Source organism: Myotis myotis, unplaced genomic scaffold (genome assembly GCF_014108235.1).
Source record: "Myotis myotis isolate mMyoMyo1 unplaced genomic scaffold, mMyoMyo1.p scaffold_m19_p_1, whole genome shotgun sequence".
In the NCBI taxonomy this organism is placed as follows: Eukaryota; Metazoa; Chordata; class Mammalia; order Chiroptera; family Vespertilionidae; genus Myotis; species Myotis myotis.
Genome location: NW_023416313.1, coordinates 220,931,967 through 220,944,648, shown reverse-complemented (window position 1 = coordinate 220,944,648; position 12,682 = coordinate 220,931,967). Strand labels below are relative to the sequence as shown.

Here is a 12,682-nt window from a genome sequence, read left to right as displayed (position 1 = left end):
TGGACACCGTGTCCCGAGGGCATGGGGGACCTCCCAAGGTGGAGTGAGTGGCAAAGACAGTCCCTCAAAGTGTGGGCCCGGGAAGGGGAACCCCTACCTCAGCTGCCTGTGGACAAAGGTGCAAGAGGCGGGGTCCTGGCCTAGGTCCTGGGTCTGGAGCCACAGGACCCCAGATTCAATTCCAGATCCGCCTCTGAGGAGCTGGGGACCTCGGGGACTGTACCTGCCTGGGGAGCCTCACCTACAGGTGGGGTTGTGACCCCGCACGGGGTTATTCTGAAACCTCTGTGGAGTGCTCACAGGTTGACAAGGGAAGAGCGTGTGCGGGGCCAGCCCACGTGTCCCGGTCTGTGCCCACAGGGCAGAAAGCCACCTGGAGCGTCAGGACTGGGGACTGGGGACTGGGCCGGGGGGGCTCGGCGGGCCGTCCAGAGCCTAGGTCGGGGCTGGTGCACCTCTCACGCCCAGGAACGTGTGTCGAAGGACAAGTTGTCATGGGATCTCAGACAGCACCTTTCCAGACATTGTCAAAGGCGGCTACTTTTAAGGTCCTACGGGGGCCACCAGGGAAGGTCGGGACCATGCCCTTCTTGACCCAAAGACTTCTATTTTCAACTGTTTCCATATTGGATTTTTCTTTCAGAATTTAACTCCAAAAGTGGGTTTCTCTCCCTGCACGCCCCCCCCCCAAAAAAAATTTTTTTTTAAATGATGGTCTAGTTTTCTTGTTTTGAAGAAGGGCAGAGAGGGGTAGCAAGTGCGTAGGGTCACCCAGCAGCTGCTGAGGGCGCCAGAAGGAGACCCCAGACCTCCAGACTCCCAGGGTCACCTTCCCGACACCCCACTACCAATGCTCCAGGCTTTCAGGCCCCCGGACACCCATCCCACCTGCCAGGACCAGAGCTTCCAGACAAAAGTGGAAAGAATGGTGAACAAAGGCGGCAGAGCCGTGGGGAGGGCGTGGGCCGGCCAGGTATGCAGGGCTCCTGGGCTTGGGGGGTGGGGGGAGATTGCCCTGGAAATTCCGAGGGAGCACAGCTAGCCCCGCATGGCCGGGGTGCTGGGTTTTGAAACCCTACACATTTTTTAAAATCTATAATTATGTGGCACACACCTAATTAAAATGGACTATAATTGTTGAAATATTTTATTGAAGTCATTTTTTTCCCCCAAACGACAGGTTTAACAGATGATAAAACTTGTCTTGCGGTTACCTGGGGCTGCCAAGAACCCGGGGCAGAGTACAGGGGCGGGGCTGCGGGGCGGCGGACAGTGAGCCCCGCGGATGACAGCATTCTTCGCTAAGCACCGCTTCCCAGCGCTCCTCTCGGGCCCCGTGCCAGGCGCTCAGGACGGAGACAAATAGCCTGGGTGGGTGTTTTGTGCACAAAGATGATTGAGGTTTGCTTTCTCTCCGTGGAGAAATCCTTTGAAATCGTGCTCCCGGGGAGAGAGGGCAGCTGAGATCAGAGGGAGCTGTTGATTCAAAAGCACAAGAGAGAAGTGTGAGCCTTCCCCGCTCAGCCAGAAACCCAAAGGCCCGCATTCCAGGCCTGGGGCGGCGGCGCGGGCAGCTGTGCGCTCACTTTCTTCACTTTCTCCGGGGATAGGACGGATGCCTCCCTAAACGCCTCCGAGAGCAGCTGCGATTTACCGACGTCTCCCAGGTGCTCCGAGTCGGTGTTTCTAGCCTTTACTGCCCACTTTAGAGATGAGGCCCCTGAGTCACAGATGAAGGCCTGGCTCTGTCCAGCCCCGAGGCGAGGCCAGCCTGCCTCCACTGCGAGCTCTGGCTCAGGCCCTGACAAGGCGAGTCTTCCTATTGAATCAGTTGGGGGGCAGGGAGGCCAAGAACACGCCCCGGGATTTGGGGTCCTTTCCGTTTGGTGCATCCGTGTGTCTGCTAGCAACATGGGGTCCGGCCGTGTTATAAGATCGAGGAGCACACCACGCCCCCAGGTCCAGGAGCCCAGCACCAGGGCCAGGCTTGGGGAACAAGGCCAAGTTCTTTTTGCGACCCGGCCCAGAACCGGTGGTCTCTGTACCACAGCCCTAACCTCAGGGAAAGAGTGGACAGGGCCTGGTGGGGGCCCAGTGCTCCTCAAGACCTACACTCAGCTCCAGCTCCAGCCACTGTCCCCACCCGCAGGACGCGGTGGTCATCCCAGGTCCCCGGAAACGAACGAGGACAAGGGCGAGCCTGTGCTCACGTGACACAGCGAACAAAAGCTCCCAAACGCCACAGGAAAGAATGTTCTGGAAATTTCTCCACTGGGTGACCGTTGGGGGTTTTGTTTGTTAAACGTATTCCTTCTTACTCCTGGGATTGCCTTTGTTCTGCCTTCATGTGCCTGCTGCCCCTCAGTGCAATCTGCACACAGTTGGTTTTTGTTGAGCACCTACTATGCGTGAGACCCACTGTCAGCCGGGCATCCCTTCAGCCGAGAACGGGGCCTGGAAGCCATGGCGCCTGGGTTCCCGTCTGGCTCAGCCCGGGCAGCTGTGTGATGGGCGCAGGTCGCTGCCCCTGAGTGCGGCAGCTTCTCCTCTGCAGGCAGGGGAAAGCCCCACCTGACCTCCTGACCTCGGGGTGCCTTCTGGAAGCAGGGAAATGAGGCTGTGTGGGGCCAGGATTGGGCCAGAGACCACTCCCCCCGCCCCCAGCCATCCTCCTCTGCGGAGGCCTCCTCTGACAGCTGCCGGGCAGGGGGGCTATTTGCACAGAGCAGCCTGACTGTGTCTAAATCCCTCCCGGAGGCACCGGTTCCAAATTAACATGTGGCAGGTCTGTTCCCTCCTCGCCACCCTCCCCCGCCCCCCCCCCCCCCAAAGCAGGACGTGCCCTCCCGGCCCGGCCTCATGTCCGCATTCTCACCGAGATGAGCACTTCCATCTGCTCTACCCGGCGGTTACCCAACGTCCCTCCCGCTCACCTCCTCCCCCTTCTCCTCCCCAGATCCGGCCACACCTGTTGGATCTGTCCATTTGGCGTGGGAAGCAGTGGGCCGTGCCCTGCCCTGCAGCCCTCAACCCCAGGAGAGCGGCAAGGGCACCATTACGTTATGGAACGAATTAATTAGCCCAGCTCCCCGCCCAGCTGTCTCCTGTCCATGTCCCATCCCCCCTGAGAGATAGCGTCTCCCTGTGCCCACCAAGGAGATAAGGACATGGCAGGAGCTCACTGCCAGGGTGACAAATGGCCCAGCCGGAGCCTACACTGGGAGCCTCTTACCCCATTTGCCGTACGAACCACTGCCTTTGGGGACGTGTGTCCTGGCCTCCGGACACTGCCTGCAGGAACATCACGTGGTCAAAGGACCTGCAAGGGGGGTGCCACTGGCCCCGCTCAGGGGAGGGAGATCGGGGCGGGAGGGAGGGCGGTTAACTGACCTGAAACCCCAGCAAGGTGCTCAGCCATGAAAGGGGTGAGTGGGCTGATGGCTTTGCAGCACCCCCTGCCCCGCCTTTAGGAGCCCAGTGAGGAGGAGAGCCAGGCTGCCCTGCAGCAGGGTGCTGGGCCTGGGCGGTGGGTGTCGGGGAAGGTGAGCTTCGCAGGAGGGCCGCCTGTGCACCTAACAGCATCCCTGGCTCCTGCCGCCTAAAGCCAGTGCCAACCCCGACTCCAGTCGCTAAAGTGGCCACTAAAAACATCTATAGATATCGCCAAATGCCGCGGGGTTGGGGGGGGGGGAGGGAGGTGGTCCAAAACCACACCCTCCCCAAGCTGAGAGCCGCGCCTTAGAGTTGTCCGTCTTCCTTAAGAAAGGCCCCTCTTCTCTCAGGGGCACTCAGAGACTCAGAATAGACAGAGCCCCCAAAATAAGGAGCACAGAGTATGACACACCAGCCTGGGCCCAGTGGGGTGGCAATATTGCCATTATCATCATCATCATCATCATCATCAATATTATTATCATCATCATCAGTGACTTGCCTGCTGCAGATGGGAACAGATCCCTACAAGTCGGTGGTAGCACCCTGAAGGGCAGACAAGGACCTCACAGTCTGAATCCTCTGGCTGATTCCAAGGACGCTGTCAGCGAGTCTGCTGGCCCCTTGGGGACTCAGTGCTTCCATCTCTAAAATGGGAAGACTGAAGGAGGTGACCCTTAAGGACCATTTAAATTTTTATGTTTTTATTGATTTGAGAGAGAGGAAGGGAGAAGGGGAGAGAAAGAGAGAAACATCGATCAGTTGCCTCCTGTATGCATCCCAACCAGAGATCGAACCCACAACTCGGGCACATGCCCTGACCAGGAATTGAACCAGTGACCTTTCAGTGCATAAGATGACACTCAACCTACTGTGCCACGCTGGCCAGGGCTAAGGACCATTTTAAATCCAGTATTTCCAGATTTCCCAGGCTCTGCCACTCTGGGACTAGAAGTATCACACAGCCCAAGGAGCAGGGGCTGTGGGGCTGTCCCCCTGGGGTCAGAGCATGGCCCAGCTGGGTGACCTGAGCAGGTTCCCAGGCTCTCCCTGTGTCTCTCTCCACCTGCAGAAGTCTGGGGTTGTACCTGCCTCATCTGGCGGTTACAAGTGTGAACTGAGATGGACAGTGCCCACACTAGCAGTAGCCCTAGAAGAGGGAGTTACTGTCATCAGACACACCCAGAAAGTATGGAAAAACACAGGACTCTCCATCCTGATCACAGGTTCACTGAATCAGATCGTCCCAGGGTGAAACCAGGTGTGCATCTTACTTTTTAAATTCTCCTCCATGTGATTCTGAAGTCGTGGGTCCCTGTACTAGCATTTAGGAACCATTATGAATTATATTACACTAGAGGTCTGGTGCGTGAAATTTGTGCACTGGGGGGGGGGGGGGGGGAGTGTCCCTCAGCCCAGCCTGCACCCTCTCCAATCTGGGACCCCTTGGGGGATGTCCGACTGCCAGTTTAGGCCCAGTGGGATCGGGCCTAAATCGGCAGTCAGACATCCCTCTCACAATCCAGGACTGCCGGCTCCCAACCACTCGCCTGCCTGCCTGCCTGCCTGCCTGCCTGATTGCCCCTAACTGCTTCTGCCTGCCAGCCTGATTGCCCCCTAACTGCTCCCCTGCCAGCCTGATCAACACCTAACTGCTCCCCTGCTGGCCCAATTGCCCCCAACTGCCCTCCCCTGCCGGTCATCTTGTGGTGGCCATCTTGTGACCACATGGGGGTGGCCATCTTGTGCAAGGGCGCAATGGTCAATTTGCATATCATATCTTTATTATATAGGATTCTCTGATGGTCGGAACATTCTATTCATGAGTCAAGTGCCACTTTGTGGGGGGCCCTGCATGGTGCAAAGATGGGAAATACACTCTGTCCTCAGGGAGCCACTATTTAACTGGGTTAAGGCCAACTCAGAAAACAAAGACATGGCCCAAGAGGGCCACGGACAGGCGCTTGGAGGCGACAGACGGAGGACGACCTGCAGGGTGGCAGAGTGGGCTGCACAGGTGTTGGCGGCACTGAAGTGCCCAGGAAGCACCATCGGGCAGTGGGAGGTTGGAGGTCACCATCCACCCGGCCTGCCCTGGGAGCTCGGGCTCACCCGTCAGTGCCAGGTCATCTGTTCCTTCTCTGGGGAGACCCCACAAAGGGAACTGCCCGCAGTGCCATGCGTGCCCAGTGAGGGTTCTGCCTCCCCCAGATTTGAATTACATGCTTGGGTCAATGCCCCTCCCAGAGTTTATGAGCTCCTCGAGGCCAGGGACTGGCTCCTAACTTTGTGGTGTTCCCCGCCTCAGACACAAGGCCTTTGTGGAGTAGCTGCTGAGCATATGTTTGTTGAATGAAGGATTAGATAAATAAACAAGTGAACAACTAACTAAAAGGGTTTTAGTGAGCATCAGTGGAAGGGACAATGCACCACTTATTAAGAGAGCTGGGTGTAATCTGGGGCGACTTCTCGGAGGAGGAGGACATGGGCCTTGAAGGATGGTTTTGCTGGGTGCAGATGTGCTGCAGAGGAAATGGAGGGCGCTGGCCTGCACTCTCATGAGCAGAAAATGAGATTTAAAAAGTGGAAGACACGGGGAGTCGTGTTTATGAAGGGTTCAAGAAAAGAATGGTTTGACGGTTACCATGACAACATGCCCTTCATTTGGTCTGGAATCACAGTCAATGTTTTCATAGAACCAACAGGAAAATCAGAAGACACGTGTTGCAGTTTCTGGGGAAGTCAGCTTTGCGCTCTGAGGGTGTCCTCCGTAGCTCGGTTATTTTGTCCACAGCTCCCCCTGAGCATCGAGCAAATGGAGAGCCAGGCACTACGGCCCATATGCCGAGAGAGGGGAGCTCTGGGGTACGGCTGGGGCCCGACATGCTGATTTGAAGGTGTGTTCAAGCCAGCGATGTCCCTCCCCAACCTGGAGCCAGGAATGGCCCCGCATTCTGCCTGAGAGACCTGGCCTCCGGGCATATCTTGCTGTGGGACAAGTTGGATTTGCCTCTGGGCCTCAGTCTTCTCATCCATATAATGGGAAGCCAGTGGCAGCCTCTCAGGACTCAGTCACATTCAATGCAGCACACCACTGGCTTTGCAGGCGTCCCCACCCCCACCCCCGTGTTGGTTCTCTCTCCCCAGAACATTCCATTAACATCCGCTCAGCTGAGCCCAGGGTCCCTCGGCAGCCATGTGTATCTCAGGCCGATGCGGTTCCCTGGGGGCCGGAGATGCCATCAGAGGAACCCTCACTGACTACCCGAGGGGCAAGGATTCCGGCCCAGCCATGCCCTTGGCAGTGCTGTCCTAGTGGTACAACCCCAGCTACGTCAGCTCCCAGGGGCACCCCCACTGCACAGACACACCCACTGTGCAGACAAGGCTGCAGAATGGAGGAGCCACTGGACTAGCAGAGGTGCCCAGCAGCACGGAGGAGCTGAGCCATAGATTTAACTGGAAGCCAAACAAAGTCCACGTCCGTCTCCCCTCGGGGTTCTCTCTCCTGCGCAGATCTTTCTTGTTTAGGTAACAGGCAGGCAGGGCACCTGTGACAGCCTCCTCCATCCACCCAGCTCCCAAGGGCAGGCCCCCCCAAGGATGGCACCTGTTGGCAGTGACGTCGGCACTTGTGGCTTCGTTCCAGGTGCTCCAGGTTGGCTCCTGGCCAGGAGGGCCTGGGTCCTGCCCGCCCTGTCTGATTCTAAGCCTCACCCCAAAGGCTCCACCTGAGAGGAAAGCCCTGCCGCGGGGCCAGCTGAGCGAGCCGGGCGAGCTGGGCATGTGGCACGACCCACCTGCGCCCTGGTCTCCCACCTGGGACAGGCACTGGGGGGCAGCGCCCTCCTCATGGTGGTGGGGTTCCTTGGTCTGTAAAGCTCTCGGGTCAGGGCGTGCCCCGGGCAGGTGCTCTGGGATATTAATACGAGTTCTATTAATACAAGCGCAGCTGGGAGACTTCAAGTCACAGAATCTTTCCACTCGACCCCGGTGCCAGGTGGTCACAAATAACTGAAACAGGAACCTCGGAAGGGCTAATGTCAAGGGTCAAACAGGCACTGTGGGCGCCTGGCCCCGGGGGGAGGGGGGGTTCGAGGAGGGGGGATGGGAGTGCTGGAATTTGACAGCCCTGGGTTCAAATTCTGCCTCACCACTCACTGATGAGCTCTCCCTGCACCCGGTTCTCTGCCCATCGCTCTCCGCCGTGAGATGGTGGCTTCCACGTGCGCGTGGAGAGGTTTTCACCCATCAGTGAGAGCGCGCGTCACATGGAGCCCAGGGGCTGTGCTACTAACCCCACTCCAACCGCCACACGGCACTGCGGGGAGAGGGCGCCAGGGAATGTGTGTGCCGCCCGCCCGGCCGCGCATCGCCCAGGAAGTGCAGCTGAGTCTGTGGGTGGGAGGTACTCAGAGAGGCAGGAGCTGGAAGGTCCCTGGAGAAGCAGGAGTTTCGATGACACTGAGAGGGGGCAGGAATGTGGCCCGTCCGAGGCGAAGGGGCAGCTTGGGAAATGACCCCGGGCCTCAGAGGACCTGCAGATGGGCTTGTTGCTGACGGAGCACCACACATGTCTGGGCATAGCAGGTGACGGGAGAAACAAGGGAGATGGGGAGGGGGGAGGGAGAGAAGGGGGGAGGGGGGAGGAAGGGAGGGAGGATAGAGGATGGAAAATGTCTCAGTTCAGCCCTTTGCCTATGTCCCACCTGCGGCCGTGGCGATGCTGACACTGCCACCGTCCCCTGCCGCCTGACCCCACATAGAAGGGCCCTTGTTCGTGGCTGCTCTGCGTGACCTCTGGGGACCGTGATTACAAACCCCGACACTCCCGTTTCACCCTCTCAAAGGGCACGGTTCCCGGGCGGGCGTCTGCCTCTTCCCCTTCTCGACATAATGCACCCTGCTTGCCCCTGAGAGATTTAGTGTCCCCACCCCACCCCCACCCCCAAAAGAAAAATGTAGCTTGAGATTTTAATTCCCATTCATGCCGTTTTACAATGGCTTCATTCATTCCTACTGGCTGCATGACTTTTTTTTTTTTTAATTTATGGAGTACATTTGTGGTGTATGAATTAGAGAAAGGAAATGTTATTAGAAAGGTCCCAGGGAGCGAGCTGTTTCATGTCTGAGGACTGAAAAGCGAGGGGAAAGGACAGGGGGTGGCAAGGAGAGCTGTGTTCTAACCCAGACCAGCCCCCGGAGTGCTGTGTGACCTGGGGCAAGAAGCTTAACCTCTCTGGGCCCTAAGACTCTATGGCTAAGGGGTGACACCACGCTCATCCTATAGCATCGCCATTAGTTATGACCGCAGCCTGTGAGTTCGGCATGGCCGTGGCCATGATCTATATGGAGAAGCACCCTTAGGGGACCTCCGTCCAGCCCACCCCTCTTATGGGAAGAGAGCGAGGCTGAACGGGCCACCCCCACCCCCACCCATTGTCCGGCGTCAGCTGCCAGGGTCTCTCATGGTCAGAAGCATAAGTGAAGAAACCCAGTAAGCCTGGGGAGGCCAGCCTTTGGCCTCCTAAAGCCCTTTTCCTAAACAGCTGGCCACAGCTGCCCAGGGCTAAGTCTTGCAGGAAATTGGCCCCCAGCCCTGAAAACCGAGGGGCTGGGCACCGGGGCCGAGGCATGGAGAAGGCGCCAGAGGTGTCCCCAGGAGCAAGAAAGAGGCTGCTTGTTCTGCCGCTCACTGGCTGGGCGGCCTTGCCCTCTGGAGCCTCTGTTTCCTGATTGTAAAGTGCAGGTAGCCCCCTCCCCCCCCTACCCTCCACCCCCCCCCCCCCACACACACACACACACACACACACACGCCCAGCGTTGCATATGGCGGCGAGGATGAGACGGGACCCTGGAGGTCTGGCAGCCCGGATCCAGACCTGATGTGAAATGTGTTCCCCCTGCGTCCCCTCAGGGGTCCAGCTCAGGCTGCCCTCCCCACTTCGGCCACTGCACAGTGGCCCCCACCCCGCCCAGGCTCCCAGGACAGGCACACCCGTCTCTGCCGCCTGCTCCCCACCCTCTGCGGCAAAGCACCAAGGCCTGTGCCTCTGAGCAGGTTATGCCTGGTCTAGAGCCACTCGGCCCATGTCCCCTGAGAGGGTCGCTCAGCAAGGGGACTGATGCTTCCGGTGTGGGGGGTGGGTGCTATTTTTATGTCGTTTTCCTAGATTCTGCCCCCTCCTCCTCTCAGGCTGTAGCAGAGGAACTGACCCACGTGCAGGTCAACATGTGTTCGGGGACCACATCCCCGTGCAGCAGGGGCTGGTTTAGCTCCCGGAGACTCCTACGCAGAAGGTCCGCTCATTGTAACTGGGGGTCACCTGGTTTAAACAGTCGCCTTGGGGAAGTGCCCACTCTGACCAGGGCTTCTCCCCTTTCCTTCCCTCCAGACACTGTCTGAGGGGCTGAGAGGGAAGGAGCCGAGGGCTCTGGCCTCAGGGAGGATGGACGGGCTCTGCCCACACCCACCTCGGCTCGGCACCCACGGGCCTTGGCGACTCCCGGTTTCTGTAGCCTGGTGTCTGAGGCCACACTGCCTCCTCCGTGGTCTCCTCCTGCAGGTCCCTCCTGCCCTGGTCCCTCCTTGCCCTGGTCCCTCCTGCCCTCATCCCTCCTGCCCTGGTCCCTCCTGCCCTGGTCCCTCCTGCCCTGGTCCCTCCTGCCCTGGTCCCTCCTGCCCTCATCCCTCCTGCCCTGGTCCCTCCTGCCCTGGTCCCTCCTTGCCCTGGTCCCTCCTGCCCTCATCCCTCCTGCCCTAGTCCCTCCTGCCCTCATCCCTCCTGCCCTGGTCCAGGCTTCGGGCTCCTGCACTGCACCTGCTGTCCACAGCCCACCCTCCAGGCCAGGTCCCCCCAGATGCTTCCCGGAGAGGTGCCAGCGGAGCGAGCGCACCCTGAGGCCCAGAGGTCCTCACTCCCCCGCCCCACCCAAAGGGGGATCCTCGGGGCAGACTCTGCCTGTTCTAATCGGGGCTGATAACACCACTCGGGGAAGATGAAACGCATGCCTGCCAGGAGGCCGGATAAGGGAGCCGGACACTCTGTTTCTCCATCATGTCGAAGGCCTGGGAGACCCTGCAGGTGGAACAGCTTGTCTGGCTCACACAGGCATGAAGTCGGGGCACAGCACTCCCCTCCAATCCTGTACTTCCTGTCATGGGTCATTGCACACCCATCCCCAGGTCCCCAACCTACGGCAACAACGAAACACCCCCAATCTTCCCAATCACCAGACGGTCCCCTCCACTGACACAGGCCCCTGACTCCCTGTTACGTCAGAGTCAGCAGAAACTGACCCAAATGGAAGCACAGACAGCCTGTGCACAGAAAGTGAGATGCAAAATCCTATCCGTCCTTCTGACAGTTAAGTGAACTTTTGTGTGAGCGGTGTCCTCGCTCTGATTACCATGCAGTATAATTTTATTCTGGCTGTTCCGGGCCCGCTGAGCCCCTGCTCCTGTAAGCGTCCCGATACTCCGCACGCCAAGATAAATGATTATAATTGACAGGGCATTGTCAATCTATAGCCGAGCTGGTTCATTCCGCGAGCCAGGGGCCAGCGCCGGGGGCAGGTAGCAGAGCGAGGAGGGGTTTTGATCTCACCCTCTCCCTGTGGTGCCATCCACACTGGCACCAAGGGCTGGAGGGCAAGAGAACAAAGGGAACCTCTCGTCTCTGAATTCCAATCTTTTCCTTTGAAACGTGGCGTCCAGAACGGCCGATGAAACTGTGGAAATGGATTTCTGGCTGCATTTGATGTTAAGCCTTCAGTGCCCAGTGCCAGGTCGACTGGCTGCCTCTTCGCTCCCCCCTTCCTCCCGGTCCCCCTCTCGCAGCCCTTGTTTTCCCCTTCTCCGGATGCTCTTGCAGGGAACCTGTCCTCTCATAAGTAATTTCTTGGGGGCCTGGGGGTGCAGGTGCACCCCGTTGCTGCTTTGGCAGGAAGAGAGTCAATTAGGTCGTAAAGGTTGGAGCAGTGGTTCTCAACCTTCCTAATGCTGCGACCCTTTAATACAGTTCCTCATGTTGTGGTGACCCCCAACCATAAAATTATTTTCGCTGCTACTTCATAACTGTAATGTTGCTACTGTTATGAATCGTAATGTAAATATCTGATATGCAGGATGTATTTAGGCGACCCCTGTGAAAGGGTTGTTCGACCTCCAAAAGGGTCACGACCCACAGGTTGAGAACCGCTGGGTTGGAGGCTTGCCCTGGTGTCCTCAGTGGAATGGGTCTCACATAGACTGATTAAGACCCAGACTTTGGCTTCAGCCTGAAGTTGTTTGTTAAGGCACCTCCACGCACAGCATCGCCTTCCGTGTCCACCAAGTCATCCGCCCTTTCGACCTAGAGGAGAGAGTTGGAGAGAATGTTCAGGACTTAGAGCCTCCTTCCCGGTCACCTGTGATGGGATATGGACAGCAAGAAGCCGAGCTTCCGTCCTGAGCAGCTCACCTGGGCCTTGACTGGGAGAGGAGGGGGCAGCCCGTCCATGGAGACATCCTCGCCGTCACCCTGGATGACACAACACAGAGCCTGAGTGACCAAGCCATAGTCAGCTTTGGGATTCCGGTGAGATGAGTGGGTAGCCCTACCTGCCTGGCTTAAGGGAATCCCACTTGCATATGGTTTCTGGTTCAGGGTCACAGGAAGATCCCGTGAAAAGAACAGCTAATGGAACCTCCATTGCTTCTGCTGCCCCTGCCTGGGCGATCCTGGACTACTTATTTCTCTTACCTCCTGCTCAGACTTCCGGCTGTAAAATGAGGGCAGTAAGTCTTCCCCTGCCATGAGCTCTACGTGAGGTTGGATGCAGGAGCATTGTGGAAACTCCAAACATGGTCCAAACGAGAGCGAGGCTCATTGCAAAAATATCACACCCATTAGGACCATTCCATCCTCACAACAGGTTAGCAGAGAAAGGGTGTTGCCTTCCGCTCTAGAAATAAGGAAATCCTAGTAATAGAACCGCCAACAGGAGGGTCCATCCCCAGTGAGAGAGCCAACCATGTGTGCCAGCAACCATGAAGAACTCTAGGTAAAATGTATAAAACATGTCCTTAAGTGCTTGAAATAGCTGGTAAAATAGTAGGAAGTTGGGTCAAAATCAAAGTTATGGAAGGAAGAAACGCTGTGAGGCCACTTTCACCCTGAGGACATCTGGTATACCTGGAGAACTTGTTCTGCTGCATTTCCAGAGCCTCAGGAGGCTCAGGGGACAGAAAACAAAACCCAGAGCCTAT

The 12,682-nt window shown here is 57.8% G+C and overlaps 2 long non-coding RNA genes across 2 annotated transcripts; both read right to left on the bottom strand.

Annotated features, from left to right (window-relative positions):
* Window positions 1–1,129: 1,129 nt before the first annotated feature.
* On the bottom strand, window positions 1,130–2,753 carry LOC118660252. Its single transcript, XR_004968849.1, has 2 exons — window positions 1,587–2,753; window positions 1,130–1,476 (listed from the first exon to the last, which is right to left on the bottom strand). It is a non-coding gene; the product is annotated as an uncharacterized LOC118660252 (long non-coding RNA).
* Window positions 2,754–11,567: 8,814 nt separating this feature from the next.
* LOC118664957 lies at window positions 11,568–12,323 on the bottom strand. Its single transcript, XR_004970472.1, has 3 exons — window positions 12,177–12,323; window positions 11,895–11,954; window positions 11,568–11,786 (listed from the first exon to the last, which is right to left on the bottom strand). It is a non-coding gene; the product is annotated as an uncharacterized LOC118664957 (long non-coding RNA).
* Window positions 12,324–12,682: the final 359 nt, after the last annotated feature.